Raw genomic sequence first — 16,106 nt, forward strand, 5'->3', positions numbered from 1 at the left:
CTCTGTTTTAGGTATATCACCCTGCTTCTATACAGCTGCCTTAAGAGTGCTATAAACTTAGATTGAACAGGAAATCAGCTTCCTACCAGCAGATTAGAAGCGACTTACAATAAATTAAAACGAGATATTTTTCTCTCTGGCATTATTCTAGAGCAACAGCTCTTGAGTTTCCTATGCTATTATTCTTAGTTTAATTTGCACAGATCATTTTGTCTATATGCATAGTTATGTCAGTGCAGAAATAAAGGAGTGGGAGACGACTGTAATTGAATCCTCACTCCAGGTTTCACAAATGTGATAGGCACTTTTCATGTATTATTCCATTTAACTTCACAACAATGAGTTAGGTAGATAATTTTGCTGCTTTACAAACAAGGAAACTAGGTCCAGGAGAGGTTAATTGACTTTTATTCTCAAAGATAGGTCTCTCTCACTCCCAAAACCGCTCTATATTCCGAAGGCTCCGTTTGGGAAAAGTGGTTTTTTTTTTCATCTCTTTGTCACTGCAGTGGGGAATGGAGATTGCACTGGTCTTTTGAGATTGAGCCCTAGAGCTTCCTCTTAGACCTGGTCTGAGAACCAGGTCTGTTCCCTGTTTTACTTTTCACAGTCCCAAGAGATTTGGCCTAATTTTATGTATTTCTTAAAATCTGCCATTACACATATTTGATCACTTGGTTCTTTCTCCCCCATGACTACCTTTAGAGGAAAATTGAGTCTCACAGTTGCATGGCTCTGAGCAGCAAACCCATAAGGCTTTCTTATTTTAATAATTCACTTCTAATCACCACAGGGAAATAAGAAAGCAAAGAGAAGAAGAAAAAATTAAAAAGATTCAAAATAGTTAAAATATTAGCCGTCGAGCCCAGTTGATATAGTTCCTGAGACTTAGTTGTTATTTCTTAAAAGATACTAAAAGTCTTGTTTTTCATAGAGATTACTTTCATGTATCATTGGAACTGTAGTTCAAAGCAGATTCAAGTTGGTACCACTTATGAAATTTCCCAGTCACTATCCAAGCTCTAAGATTTTTTTTTTTTTTTGAGACTGAGTCTTGCTCTGTCACCCAAGCTGGAGTGCAGTGGTGCAATCTCGGCTCACTGCAAACCTCCACCTCCTGGGTTCAAGTGATTCTCCTGTCTCAGCCTCTTAAGTAGCTAGGATTACAGGTGTGCGCCACCATGCCTGGCTTTTTTTTTTTTGTATTTTTGGTGGAGACGGGGTTTTGCCATGTTGGTCAGTCTGGTCTTGAACTCCTGACCTCAGGTGATCCACCCGACTCGGCCTCCCAAAGTGCTGGGATTACAAGCATGAGTCACAGCACCCAGCCGCTCTAAGACTTTCATTATGAAACAGTGATGTAAAAAATGTCTAAGAAGTAAAGCTATACGTCATATTAAAAAGACTGCCATTGGATGGGATTGGGGAATGTATATTAGGCTTAAAGAACTTTTGCCGCCCAATAATAAAAGCCACAGCTACGTGTGATCATTGAACATTTGAAATGTGGGTAATTTGAATTGAGATTTGTTGTAGCAAACTACACATTGGATTCCAAAGACTTAGAATGGAAAAAAAGAATTTAAAATAACTCAATAATTTTTATATGGATTACATGTACATTGATTATATTTTAAAATTCTGTGTATACTGAGTTAAATAAAATACAGATAGTCCTTGACTTATGATGGTTCTACTTATAATTTTTTCTCTTAACAATAGTGCAAAAGTGGTAACACATCCTTCAGAAATCATACTTCAAATTTTTGTATTTTCCCAGGCTAGCATATGTAATGAGATTCTCTTGCAATGCTGGGCAGTGGCAGTGAGCCACAGCTCCCAGTCAGCTGTGTGACTGCGAGGGGAAACAACCATGAGATATTCAATGCTTAACTACAAAATAGGCTTTGTTTTAGATGATTTTGCTCCACTGTAGGCTAATGTAAGTGTTCGGAGAGCATTTAAGGTAGGCTGGGCCAAACTATGGTGTTTGGCATGTTAGGTGTGTTAAATGTATTTTTGACTTACCATATTTTCAACTTAGGATGGGTTTTTCAGGATGTAACCTTATTCTAGATCTAGGAGCATCTGTATATTTTTAAAATTAAGTTCACCTTTTTAATTTTTAAATTTGAGGTAATTACAGAGTCATATGCAGTTGTAAAATATAATACAGAGAAATCTCGTATATCCTTTACCCAGTTTTCCTCACTGGTAATATTTTACAAAACAACAGTACAATGGCAGAACCATGCAGTTGACATTGATGTAATCCACTGACCTTATTAAGATTTTACCAGTTTTACATGCACTCATTTGTGTGTGTGTGTGTGTTCAGTTCTATGCATGTGTGTGTTTAGTTCTATGCAATTTAATCACCTTTGTAAATTCATTATGACACGACCGCAGTCAGGAATGGAATTCCATCCCAAGGATCTCTGTGCCACAGCCATCTCACTTCCTCCTCTCCTCTCTAACCCTTGGGAATCATTGATCTGTTCTTTATCTATATAATTTTGTCATTTCAAGAGTGTTATAAAAATGGAATCACGTAGTATGTAACTTTTGAAATGAGGTTTTGTCACTCAGCAAAATTCCCTTGAGATTCATTCAAATTGTGTTATCAATAGTTATTTCCGTTCTATTGTTGAGTAGTATTTCGTGTTTCTTTTAACCTTTGTAATGATGACACTAGAAAGTTGAAAATTACATATGTAATTTGCATTTCTGGCTTTCATTGTGTTTCTATTGGACAGCATTGGTTTAAGAGAATGTTTGCTAGAAGTAATTAAGAAGCATATTTCTATTAAGATTTTCATGGAACTTTAGGTATTCCTGTGTTAAATGGTGTATTTTGTTCTGCTAACTTTAAATTTGGAAATGAGAAAGGGAGCAGTGGCTTTAAAAAAAACATCATTTCAAGAGAGTAAAATTATCTCAGTGTCCCTCCCACATCCCTCCTCCTGCCTTTTTTTTTTTTTTTTTTTTTTTTTTTGGTCAGTTTTTCAGTAAGAAACCCTTTGTATTTCTATCCACAAAAGAAACTTTTCATCAGGTTAGGCAGCAGAGGAGTATCTTGCAACCACTCCCATGGCATTCAGCACACTGGTTTGAGACTAATTAAATGGCTCATATTTATCTGATATTTTCCCCCTTGGGAGCTCTAGAAACTTTTCTCTTTTTCAACTTAAGCTTCAAAAAGAAACCAGCTCAGTTAGCTTATGATGGAGGGAAGAAACAGGACACAGGGACACTTCAGAGCAGATTAGAGCGGAGGTAAAGGAGAATACCATTTTCAATTAAAATTGCCTGGGGAAATTAGGTAGGCAGAGAATAATTACCTGGGTTGGCACACATCCAAGTTTCTGAAACTAAGACCCTGCTTGGATGTTCTGAGGGATCATTGACAACCACAAGTAGCCAAGGACCTTGAAGTTTATGTCTCATCTCAAATGTATTAGAGAGTTCTGGGTACAATGTATGGCTATTTTAAGTCAAATTATATAGCATGAGATGTTCTAACAAAACCCTATAAAAAACAATACCCTTGGGAGGCTGAGGCGGGTGGATCACAAGGTCAGGAGTTCGAGACCAGCCTGGCCATTGTGGTGAAACCCCATCTCTACTAAAAATACAAAAATTAGCCTGGCAGTAGTGGCGAGTGCCTGTAGTCCCAGCTACTCGGGAGGCTGAGACAGGAGAATCGCTTGAACCTGGGAAGGGGAGGTTACAGTGAGCCAAGATCATACCACTGCACTCCAGCCTAAGAGAAAAAGTGAGACTCTGTCTTAAAAAAACAAAACAAAACAAAACCCAAAAAACCAATACCCAAAACAAGCGATACCACAAAGCATCAGATTAAAGGAGATTTCTGTGACAAAATATACATTTCTGTGATCTCAGCTATGCGACCAACAGGACACTGGGGCTGAGACTGAACTGTAGGAGAACATGAAGAGGACTGATTAAAGTACAGTTTTAGTCTCCTACCTCCTAAGGCAACAGGCCCGAGTACATTAACAGTCCTGAGATAGCGTCTTGCAAGTACCAAGAAACATCACTGAGTAAATGTCCTAACACAAGGACTTGTCCAACCTAGTCATGCAAATGAGCCATTGAAAGCAAATCTGCTTTGAATGCAAATGTCAAGATTTAATATTGTACTCCCCACCCCAGCTCTACCTCCAGTGACCTATTACTATTATACAACTGCTAAGCATGGTTTCTCAGGGTCTGTCCTGCCTGTGGCTGGCGGCGTGTGGTGCCGTACTGCCATTGCTATGGGGGGATAGAATCGATGGAAAAGGTTTCAGGTTATTGAACTATAGATTTTTTCTTTCTCATTACCTAAAGGAGGGCCCACCACCTTCTCCACAATAGGAAAGGGATCCAGTCGTGTTTCTTACTTGCTTCTAGTGTTAGGTTTTGCTGTGTTTTCATTATTTCATAATCTCTCAATTTCAAAATGGTGCATAGTGGAAGAGGATTTAGAAGGAAGAAAAGAGAGAAAAAGGAATCAATTATATTTTTTCTCTTTCCTCTTTCAAAATAAAACACGGGGGTAGAGGAATACTTGTATTATTTTCTTTTTTAAAGAGATTTTCATAGACTTGCTGAACAAGGCAGCTGCTGGTCTACAGGGTATTTTAATCCAAATTACAGAAATGTACCCCTTTGCAGGACTGCAGGCCGCACTCACCTCTTGGCCATGGACATGAGCCGTATCTGTCTGAGTGCAATGCATGTGTGCTTGGCCACCGTCTTCTGCTGTATCATAGATGCAGAAATAGCCCTTATTTTATACTGTGGAAACACAGATGGATGCACAGACAGTTGCCTTAAGAGGACGGGTCCCAGGGCCAGTGTGTCAGGGGTGAATTCCTGTTCCTTTGCTTACCTGTCATATGACTCTGGATGAGTGAGATGACTACTCTGTGCCTCAGTCTGCTCATCTATAACCATTTCTATTTCATAGAGTTTGACGAGATATAATGAGTTAATATACATAAAACTCTGAGAGTGGTACCTGGACATAGTAATTTCTCTTTGATTGGTAGTTATTACTGTTTGCTTCTCACAGTTTTGCTCTCTAATCAAACATGGTTTTGAAGGGAGATTTCTTAAGGATTCTCATTTTTTTAAGTCTTATCTAATAAGCCATGTACTAGTGGATATGTTAAGCAGAATTTTAATTATATTTAAACTTTTACTCTTTTTTTGAGACAGGGTCTTGCTCTGTTGCCTAGGCTGGAGTGCAGTGGTATGATCTCAGCTCACTGCAGCCTTGACTTCCCCGGTTCAAGTAATCTTCCCACCTCAGCCTCCTAAGTAGCTGGGACTACAGGCATGTGCCACCATTTCTGGCTAATTTTCTGTATTTTGTGTAGAGATGGAGTCTCACTGTGTTGACCAGGCTGGTCTCTAACTCCTGGGGTTAAGCAGTCCTCCCACTTTGGCATTCCAAAGTGTTGGGATTACAGGCGTGAGCCACCACACTTGGCCTGCTTTTACTTTAAATATTAGTGTGGTTATGTATATGCTGCCTCTGTGTAACTTCACAATAACCAAGTCAGTTGAATGAAAGAGCAGTTTAAATCGGTTGACACCATGTACAAAATATAACCTAATTTAATTACAACATTTTGGCCCGTGTTATTAATTGGATACTCTGTCCTAAAAACAAAACAAAACAAAACAAACAAAACCCAAATTTTTGGTCCTTCTAGGTACTGAGTATGTGTTTGCTGCTTCTTTTAAAGAGTGTCACTTTTCTAGACATCTAGTTTCATAAGGTTTAGTTTAAGGTAAAGAAGAGAAACATCTCTTATAGATGTAGAACTTGGTAGAGTACAGATATTCTTTGCATTAGATATGGAAGCCCAAGAACATTTGGGACCATTGTTAAAAATGTACTGACTGGTTTTATTTAGCCTCTCTGCTGGTCAGTTAACTTTTCTTGTGACATAGCTGCAGATTCAAGCCTGAGTTACACAGATGACAAATGCATGCTAAGTTAGGTGTAACAGGCAGAATTCTAAGGTGTCCGTCCAAGACTACTGCCCCTTGGTTTACACTTCCTGTTTGATCCCTAGGAATGTCACTATGATGGGATGTCACTCCTGTGATTAGGTTATGTTGCATGGCACAGTTTACTTTAAGAATAAAAGTTTGTCCTTGGTGGACCCTAAAAGGGGTTGGATTCAAGAGAGAAGTGGATTCAGAAAGAAAGATTCCATCAGGAGAGATTCTCAATGACTGGCTTTGAAGATGTTGGGGGCCATGTGACAAGGAGTGTGGATGGCATCTAGGAGCTCAGAGTGGCCCCCACAGCCTGAGTGAACTTGTAAGCAGATTATTTCTCTGAGCTTCCAGAAAGGATGAAGCCTAACCAACACCTTGATTTTAGCCTTGTAAGATGCTGAACAGAAAACCCAGCAACTATGTCTGGACTCCTGACCGACAGAGCTATGAGCTAATGAATGTGTGTTGCTTCAAGTCACTACATTTGTGGCAATTTGTTATGCAGCTGTAGAAAACTGAGACATGAAGGAAACCAGGCAAAAGAATGTAGGCTAGAAATTGCAAAGCCATTACCATTATTTAGAGAAAAATAACACCTATAAAAAACTTGTAATGAACCCCTCTAAAGAGCCCTGTTTTGTGTTGTAGAGCCAGTTACCCACAGTAAATGACAGACAGAGGAGCTGTAAGTTTTCTGGGCAGAGTTTACATGCTTTCTCAAACTGGCAGTTTTAGACACAGAGAGGGGCAAATGAATGGGTAAAATAGCTCTTTTTCTTGGTGTTTACTGCATGATGGCAAAGAAAAAATACAGAATAGGAAGTTGGAATCCCCTCCCTTCCATGCTTATACATGTTGCTGATGAGGGCTTTCATTTAGGGATCACTCACTTGGGTGGGTGAGAGGAGAACATAGGTGACGGAGTTGGCTGGGTGGAAGTGCTCTGGAGGGTGGGGGCTGTGGGGACCTGAAAACCCAAGCTTTCTCTGAGGGGACAGATGCCTCTCAGCTGTGGCTGAGTTGTCTGCAGCATTCTGTTGCCAAATCATCCAAATTTCTAAGAGAAGCTAGCAGTCCGGATATTTATGTGTAATCTCTCATTTTTTAATATGAATAAGCAGCTAAAACTTTAAAAGATCACCATGGATTCATATAAATATACATGTGGCCAGATCAGGCCCATGGACAGCCTCTCTGTGAATGCAGCCTAGAGAATTAGTATATGGGGGCAGTTCCAGAGACTGAGAGAATTGGAGGGTGTGAGTGCCATGAGTTCTAGGAGTTTTGTCTGTTTTTTTCACTGCCATATACTCAAACTGAGAATAGCATCTAGCACACAGTAGGTGCTCAATAAATATTGTAGCGTGAACCTCAGGAAACATAAACATATTAATACCTTACATGAATATATAAAATATGATTGCATTGGCAAAACTTGTTTCTAAGATTTGGTTACTTTTCATGTCTAGGCATGGTATGATTTGGGCTAACACAGTGTCCTTTTGGCCCCCTCGCTTTCTTTTCTTAACCTGTGATTCATTTGAGGGCTTTTATGGAAGTCATTAGCTATGGCAGAACAAAGGCATTGATCCCTTTTGTGTTGCTTGGGTGCCTTGCTCCTCTCATCTCATCTCACTCTGACCCTGACTTCTGAGATGAGTCCTAACACCACCTGCATTTTACAGACAGGAGCTGGTTTCGGAAAGGTGAAGACAGTTGCTTGAAACTGCACAGCTGGTAAATGCTAGTGCTCAGCTCTTCTGACTGCCAGGTCTTTGCCCTTCACCTCTGTGCTTGATACTCAGCATGCACTGGAACCAGTCATGTCAGCATCACCTGAGAGCTGGAGCTTCCCACATGCTGAATTTCAGGCCCTCCGTCAGACCTACAGTCAAACAGAATGTGCATTTTAACCAGATATATTGGTGATTTGTATGTTAAAGTTTGAGAAGCATTGTCCTACCCCACTGGGTTCTAAACTTGGGTTATTCCTGAATCACTTTTATGAATTTGGCCAAACCTGTGTTTTACCTGAACTCATGACTCATCTTTTCCACTTAAATATATTTGCTCAAAAAGAAAATACAACTGTGATAAATAATGATGGTAATGTGGTAACATTACTATTATAAGTAACTGTAAATAATTATAGTTATGTACCCAATAGAAGTTATGTACCCATTCAATAGAAGAATGATTCCATTTTCTATAAATAGAAGGTAAGTGCTAATGTCCATGCACTCTACATTACCTCTCCATGTACCATTGTAAATTATCTGTATTTTAAGATGGTACATGGAAACTGTACCATTAATAATAAAGTGTAATAAACTGTGAAATATCTCTTAATGGACCATTAGTGGGAGTGTGTTCCACTTTGGGAAATAATGCTGTGGTCGATTGTAAAAATGTCCACAAGGTCTTTCCCACTGTACATTCATGCCTTTGCAATGCGCAGTGCCCCATCAAGAGGTGGGACCATTTCTCTGTGTTTTGAATGTGGGCTTGACCACGTGACTAGTTTTGCCAAATGATATGTTAGCCAATGCGATCCATCAGAGGCTTGGAAAGTGCTTGTACTTTGGGGCCTGCCTTCTTGCTTCTCTTGCAAACTTGCGAACACCAAAATAAGTGGCTACTGGTTTAAGCTACAGAAGTTTGAAGTCTTTGTTACATTGCACAAACTCACTGACACAACTGCTTTCTAACATTCTGTTTGCTTGCAAAACAATAATTTCCGTGTTCAGTATTAAGTCAGAATAAAATGATCTGTTTTGGTTCCACCTTGCCCAATTATTCTTCACTTTAAAACAAAATCTAAATATTGAATGTCTTGGGGGAGGACATTGCATGCTAGTCTTTTTGTGTTCAGTACCTATATAGATTCACTAAAACAGGCATGGCAATGTTACCTTCAAATATTTGTAGTTTTTTTCCTCCTCTGAGAAATAAAAGCTTCACCCTTGGCTAAAGTTCCCCATTGCTTTGAAATAAGACTTTGTAAAACACTGTGGCATGATTAGTGGTGGTTTACGGTAAAATGTTGGTGTTTTCTTATGGCTTGAAGGCAGTTCCATATGTATGCTTTTCTTTTGTCAGGATAAAATAAAATTGGGTATTTTCCATCGCAAGGAATCCCCTGAAGAATCACAATAAGAAATTTTAATATATATAAATGTTACCACTTACTGTGTTTTCTTGAAGAATGTGCATAAGTGTTTTCTCATTTTTCTCATAAGCTTTTTCTCATTATCAGAAAAAGCTGACTGATATTCACTGGCAAACTCACTGAAGTATAACCCTTTTTTTAAAGACTGCTTTCATCAAGTATAATTTACATACCATAGAATGCACTCAAAATGTACAATTCAATGGTTTTTAGTGTTAATATATTCGCAGCATTGTGCAACTATCAACACAATCTAACCTTTGAATTTTCATTACCCCAAAAAGAAATCCCATCGTGCTCCTTTAGTCGTAGAGAGCCACTAGTCTGCTTTCTGTTTCTGTGGATTTGCCTGTGCTGGACATTTCATATACATAGGAACATACCATATGTGGTCTTTGCGCTTGGCTTCTCTCCCTTAGCATTTTTTTTTTTTTTTTTTGAGACAAAATCTCACTCTATCACCCAGGCTGGAGGGCAGTGGTGCAATCTCGGCTCACTACAAACTCTTGTCTCCCAGGTTCAAGTGGTTCTCTTGCCTCTGTCTCCTGAGTAGCTGGGATCACAGGCGTGCGCCACCACACCCGGCTAATTTTTCTGTTTTTAGTAGAGATGGGATTTCACTATGTTGGCTAGGCTGGTCTTGAACTCCTGACCTTAGGTGATCTGCCCACCTTGGCCTTCCAAAGTGCCAGGATTATAGGCATGAGCCACCATGCCCAGCCAGCGTAATGTTTCTTTGAAGTTAATTCACATTGTCATGTGTATCTGTGTTGCATTTTTGAATTGCTAGATAATATTCTATTACATGAACATACTGCACGTTTTGTTGATATGTTTATCAGTTGATGAACATTGGGATTGTTTACAATTGGGCTATTATGAATAATGCTGCTATGAAATTTTACATGTAATTTTTATATGGATATATGTTTTCATTTTTTCTTGGGTTCATATCTGGAAGTGGAATTGCTGGGTAATACAGTTACTTCGTTTTTAACCATTTGAGCAACTGCTAGACTGTTTTCCAAAGCAGCTGCATCATTTTACATTTCCACCAGCAGTGTACGAAGGTTCCGATTTCTCTAAATTCTTGTCAACACTTGTTAGGTCTTTTGATTATAGTTCTTCTAGTGGCTGTGAAGCAGTGTCTCATTGTGGCTTTGATTTATATTTCTCTAATGGTTGAGCATCTTTTCATGTATTTGTATATCTTTTTTGGGAAATGTCTATTCAGGTCATTTGCCCATTTTAAAATTGGGTTATTTGTCTTTTTCCTGTCCAGTTCTAAGAGTTCTTACATCCTGGATAAAAATTCTTTATCAGATTTCCTGTTCTGTGCGTTCTCTTTTCACTTTTTTGGCAGTGTACTTTGAAGCACAAAAGTTTTTAAAGAGGTTCGACTTATCTTATTTTTTCTTTTGTTCTTCATGCTTTTGGTGTCATACCTGAGAAACCATTGTTCTAGCCACAAAAATGGTGTCACCCAAGATCATAAAGATTTCCTCCTATGTTAGATTTACTTTTAAGAATTTTATAGTTTTATTTCTGTGATTCACTTGGAGCTAATTTTTGTCCATGTTGTGAGGTAGGAGCCTATCTTCATTCCTTTGCATGTGAGTATTCAGTTGTCCTGGCACCATGTGTTGAATAGACTGTCTTTCCCCATTGAATGCTCTTGATACCTTTGTTGAATGAAACAGCTTTTGTTTGCGTTCACACTGATACAACTCTGGTATTTGCAATTTTGTTTACCTATTATGGGAAAATAGCTTTCTTCTTTGAAAGACCAAAACATGTGGGGAGACGTATATAAATACCCCAGACACACACACACACACACACACAGCCTCTATCTGTCTCTCACACACACACACTCATGCACACCGTCCCTTCTTTACCAAAGCCCCATGTAATCCCTTCATGACCCAGAATAATAGTATTTGAAAGGAAAAGTTGACATGCTGGAGCCTTCATTCACGTGTTACTACAACTCCAAGTCAGTGGCAATAGTTTGGCTGTGATATGCCAGTAGCTAAATAGTTCATGACAAATTGCTTACACTGCTTAACTTCTTTATAGTTAAGTATTTCAACACTGGCTTTCCCAAATGTTGCAATATCCTATATATGCCCAGAATTAGAAAGGTTTATGGAACAATGAAGCAGTTTATGTTAGATGGTCACTAGGGAATTAAAGAAGAGAAGGGAAAACATGTGTCCAGTCTCTAAGTCTTTGATTATGAAATTACTTGGGCAGCAAGTGGTTTCTCAAAACGAGGAGCATGGTGTGGCAGGATCATTAATCTAGGAGCTTTTTGGAAACTTGGCCTGTTTCATAGCCTCAGGAGACATAAAAGAGTCATATAGTTTAATATTCCAGCTCTAGGTAGGCCACCTAATTCAGCATTCAACAAAGATTTATTGAGCATCTCCTCTGTGCTAGGCATTATGCTAGGTATTGGGGAAATACCTAATGGTTTTCAATAACACATAATCCCTGTCTTCATGGGAGTCCTATCTTCATATTAAAACATAATTACGAATACAAATGTAATATTGAAAATCTAGTAAATGCCATGGAAGAAGTGGCACTGTAGGGGCTAAACATGGGTGAGGGTGCCTGTGTTTGAATGCTAGCTTTGTGTGATTCTTGAATATTCAACTTCTTCATTCCCTTTTCTATAAAATAAGAGTAATCCCAGTACATACATTTTTGAGTTTTTGTGTGGATTATAAATAATGATTCAATCCATGCTTAGACCCAGCCTGCATCATAGTAAATTGTCACTAAATTAGTAAAGTCAGGGTACATGATGCTGTGTATTCCCTAATTCTGTATATTTGAAGTGGGATGTTGCTTTCTGTAGAGACTTTGGAGTGAATTGGCTTTTATTCCATTTTAATTATAAAAATAATTTGCTTCATGGTAAAATATTACCTAATAGTTAAGTGTTAGATTAAAATCAAAGACCCTACCCTTTAAAAATTTCCTTTTGGTACTAGTCCCCTAGAGGGAACTAGAGGTAGCCACACTCAATGTTTCTTGTTTTCCCTCCAGATGCGTTATTTGTGTATAACGATATATGTCTGTGTATTTACATATAGATTAGTGAGGTTTGTCTTAACACATGGGGTCATAGTATCCATATTACTACCCTACTTCAGATTTTTTAAATTAATAAAATTACCTGAGAATTTGTTTCCATGTCTGTTCATATAGGTACAGATTTCCTCTCTTGTTTTGCATGGTGTAGTCTTGTATTATATGAATGTACCAACCTACCTGAGACCTCATTAAAGGACTCTGCTGTAGTCATCTCTATACATAGATCGTGACCCTCACAAATTTCAATTCAAACTTTACAGACACAGTTTTCCCAGGTGTCATCAGTTGCTTCTGCCTTCTTACCACATGGAAATGGGCTTCCCCTTACTTTTGTGTACTTACTATTATTATTATTATTATTATTATTTTTTTTTTTTGAGACGGAGTCTCGCTCTGTCGCCCAGGCTGGAGTGCAGTGGCCGGATCTCAGCTCACTGCAAGCTCCGCCTCCCGGGTTCACGCCATTCTCCTGCCTCAGCCTCCCGAGTAGCTGGGACTACAGGCGCCCGCCACCTCGCCCGGCTAGTTTTTTGTATTTCTTAATAGAGACGGGGTTTCACCGTGTTAGCCAGGATGGTCTCGATCTCCTGACCTCGTGATCCGCCCGTCTCGGCCTCCCAAAGTGCTGGGATTACAGGCTTGAGCCACCGCGCCCGGCCTATATTTTTATTTTTTTGAGATAGAGTTTTACTCTGTTGTCCAGGCTGGAGTGCAGTGGCACGATCTTTGCTCACTGCAACCTCTGCCTCCTGGATTCAAGTGATTCTCTTGCCTCACTCCCGAGTAGCTAGGATTACAGGCATGCACCACCACACTTGGCTAATTTTTGTATTTTTTGTAGATATGGGGCTTCACCATGTTGACGAGGCTGGTCTTGAACTCCACTCCCAAGGCAAGTCATCTGCTTGCCTCGGCCTCTCAAAGTGTTGGGATTATAGGCATGAGCCACTGCACCTGGCCACTTTTGTGTACTTCTGACACCACCTGGAACTTTTCCTCCCACTCCACCTTGAAAAGATCCTGAAATCTAGATTTCAGCCAAATCAGAAATCCAGTGTCAAATTCAGAATCAACATAAACAACTTAATAACAAAGACAATACAGAAACATCCATAAAAAAAGACTCTCTTTGCAGATAGATGTAATTCTGCTATAAAAAGAGTTTTTTCCAATTACAGTTCATCTAAGGACATTATACTGCTAATCAGGAAAAGATAATTATATTTACTTTGAGAAGGTTTTAGATAGCCTTGTTGTTCTATTGCTGCTTAATTATTTTAATAGATTAAGATGCTGAGTAGGATATTAGCAGCATTGTAGAGACAGTGTATAAACTCTGTTGGCTGGGTGTAGCAGTAATAATTCTGATATGATGACTGTGTGTCTGTGTCATTTGTTTGCAACTTACGCCATTTTTTTTGTTTTGTTTTACTGACGTTTTTAAATTTACATATAGATTCTGATTTTGAAGTGCAAAGGATTGTTTTTCTCCATGAAAACTCTAAAAGTCCTTTACATTGATTTGTCTCGTCTGTGTCTGTTTCACAGAGGACAGTGCTGCTGTGAGTTTGACGAAGTGGACATCACCTGCAGTCGGTCCAGAGCTGCCCGGTGAGTACTTTATAGCCTGTGTGGAGAGTCTTTGGTTGTAGGGTATCCCTTGATCAAATTGCTGTTTATTGATTTATTTATTTTTTGAGACAGAATTCTTGCTCTGTCACCCAGGCTGGAGTGCAGTGGTGCAATCTTGGCTCACTGCAACCTCTGCCTCCTGGGTTCTAGAACTTTCAGTCTGTAAGATGAATCCCTTCATTCTGGCTGATGCTGCTTCTGAAATGCCTCTCAAAACTGGTTCACAGACATCTTCCTTGATGCGGCAGAGCATTAAGCAGGATCTCCCAGCACTTTCAAGGTTCAAGTTTATTAATTTCACTACTAACCGTGGGCACTTTACCCTTTGCTAGATTTTCTACTTACTCTCTGCTATAGTGTTGCCTGCATTTAGTAAACATCACATGTTTTTGAAGTGATCATTGTCTATAATTCTTTCTGGGGAGAAATGTATGTGACTTGTTTTCAGTCCTGTGCAGATTTTGCTTAAGAAGATTCCGACTGATGTGAAAAATCACAACTGTGCACATTATCAGCAAAAATCCTCCATTTTGGGGGAACTACCAGGGGATGATGTAAATAAATTCTTCCAGTGCTCCCCTAATGGTTCATTTTACAAACCTTTAAAGAAACGTGAAAAGGGGAACTGGAAATATCTTTATATGGCTGATTTGTTTCATTTATAAACTGTAACTTGCCAATACTTGTATTCCAGAGCCAGAATCCTAGTGAATATGAGACATTGTTCTTTTATAATCCCTTGATCAAATTGTTGTTTATTTATGTATTTGCTTTTTTTCAGATGGAATTCTCACTCTGTCACCCAGGCTGGAGTGCAGTGGCATAATCTTGGCTTACTGCAACCTCTGTCTCCTGGGTTCAAGCAATTCTCCTGCCTCCACCTCCTGAGTAGCATTACAGGCACATACCACCATGCCTGGCTAATTTTTGTATTTTTAGTAGAGATGGAGTTTCACCATGTTGGTCAGGCTGGTCTCGAACTCCTGACCTCGTGATCTGCCCGCCTCGGCCTCCCAAAGTGCTGGGATAACAGGCATGAACTGCACCTGGCTCAAATTTCTATTTTTTAATTGCTATTATAAGCAAAGCATTTGGACTATGTATCATTTCTTACCTTCAGGAACAAGAGGTCATTTTATAGCAATGGCATGAACCAGCAACCTCCTGGAGGATCTGTTCCTCTGGGCTATTGGCATTTAATGGCAGAATTTTTTCCTCCAGTGTGTTGCATATCATGTGAGATACTTCATTATCTTTTGGCAGTGACTGTGGCTGATTTTCTTCCGGCCTTTCCATGAGGGGAAGGAAGAATCGCACAACCCGACACTTCTCTAAGTGATCAGTGTTTAATGATGACAAGAGATATCCAGAAAGTAGATTTATTATTGAATGTTCCTATCTATTTTTAGTCAAGTGCACTATCTTTTACTACTCCCCAAGGGTGACTCATAAACCATGTCTTAGTAGGCAAAGAAGAGCTGGGGACTAGGAAGGACTGAATAATTCTCTAGGGACTTTAAATCAGTGTGGACACATCATCTGCTTTTCACTCCTTCGTCACGTTAATCTGGACTATCCACTTTCTCTGTGTAAGAGTTGTATTATCCTTAAATAGGTCATTTTTCATCAGCTGTATTTATAAATGGTTCCTGTGACGAATTATGTGCTTAGTGAATATAAACACTTGATTCAAGAGTCCAAAAAAAAAGAACCCCAACAGAGCTCAGAAGTTTTGTTAAACATTTTAAGTTCAAAGAAGAAATTTCTCTACATTAAGGAGTATAAATGCTATACATTTAATTTTACAAAGGCTTGGCTGGGCGCTGTGGCTCACGCCTGCAATCCCAGCCATTTGGGAGGTCAGGCGGGCGGATCACGAGGTCAGGAGATCGAGACCATCCTGGCTAACATGGTGAAACTCCGTCTCTACTAAAAATACAAAATATTAGCTGGGCGTGGTGGCGGGCGCCTGTAGTCCCAGCTACTTGGGAGGCTGAGGCAGGAGAATGGCGTGAACCTGGGAGGCAGTGCTTTCAGTGAGCTGAGATCCTGCCACTGCACTCCAGCCTGGGCAACAGAGCAAGACTCTGTCTCAAAAAGAAAAAAACAAAAAAAAATTTTTACAAAGGCTTTGGATGGCTCCAGATCCTGGGCTGAAGCACAGTACATGGGCAGTGTA

At 39.4% G+C, this 16,106-nt stretch overlaps 1 protein-coding gene across 2 annotated transcripts in view; it reads left to right on the forward strand.

Annotated features, from left to right (window-relative positions):
• PLCB4 (phospholipase C beta 4) overlaps positions 1-16,106 on the forward strand; it is a 415,371-nt gene that overhangs the window by 131,435 nt on the left and 267,830 nt on the right. For both annotated transcript variants that reach the window (XM_025399657.1, XM_025399656.1), the window contains one exon: positions 13,844-13,906. The gene's annotated coding sequence lies outside the window, so the exon portion shown is untranslated. The remainder of the gene's footprint in view (positions 1-13,843; positions 13,907-16,106) is intronic.

This window comes from Theropithecus gelada, chromosome 10, assembly GCF_003255815.1.
Source record: "Theropithecus gelada isolate Dixy chromosome 10, Tgel_1.0, whole genome shotgun sequence".
Taxonomy (NCBI): domain Eukaryota; kingdom Metazoa; phylum Chordata; class Mammalia; order Primates; family Cercopithecidae; genus Theropithecus; species Theropithecus gelada.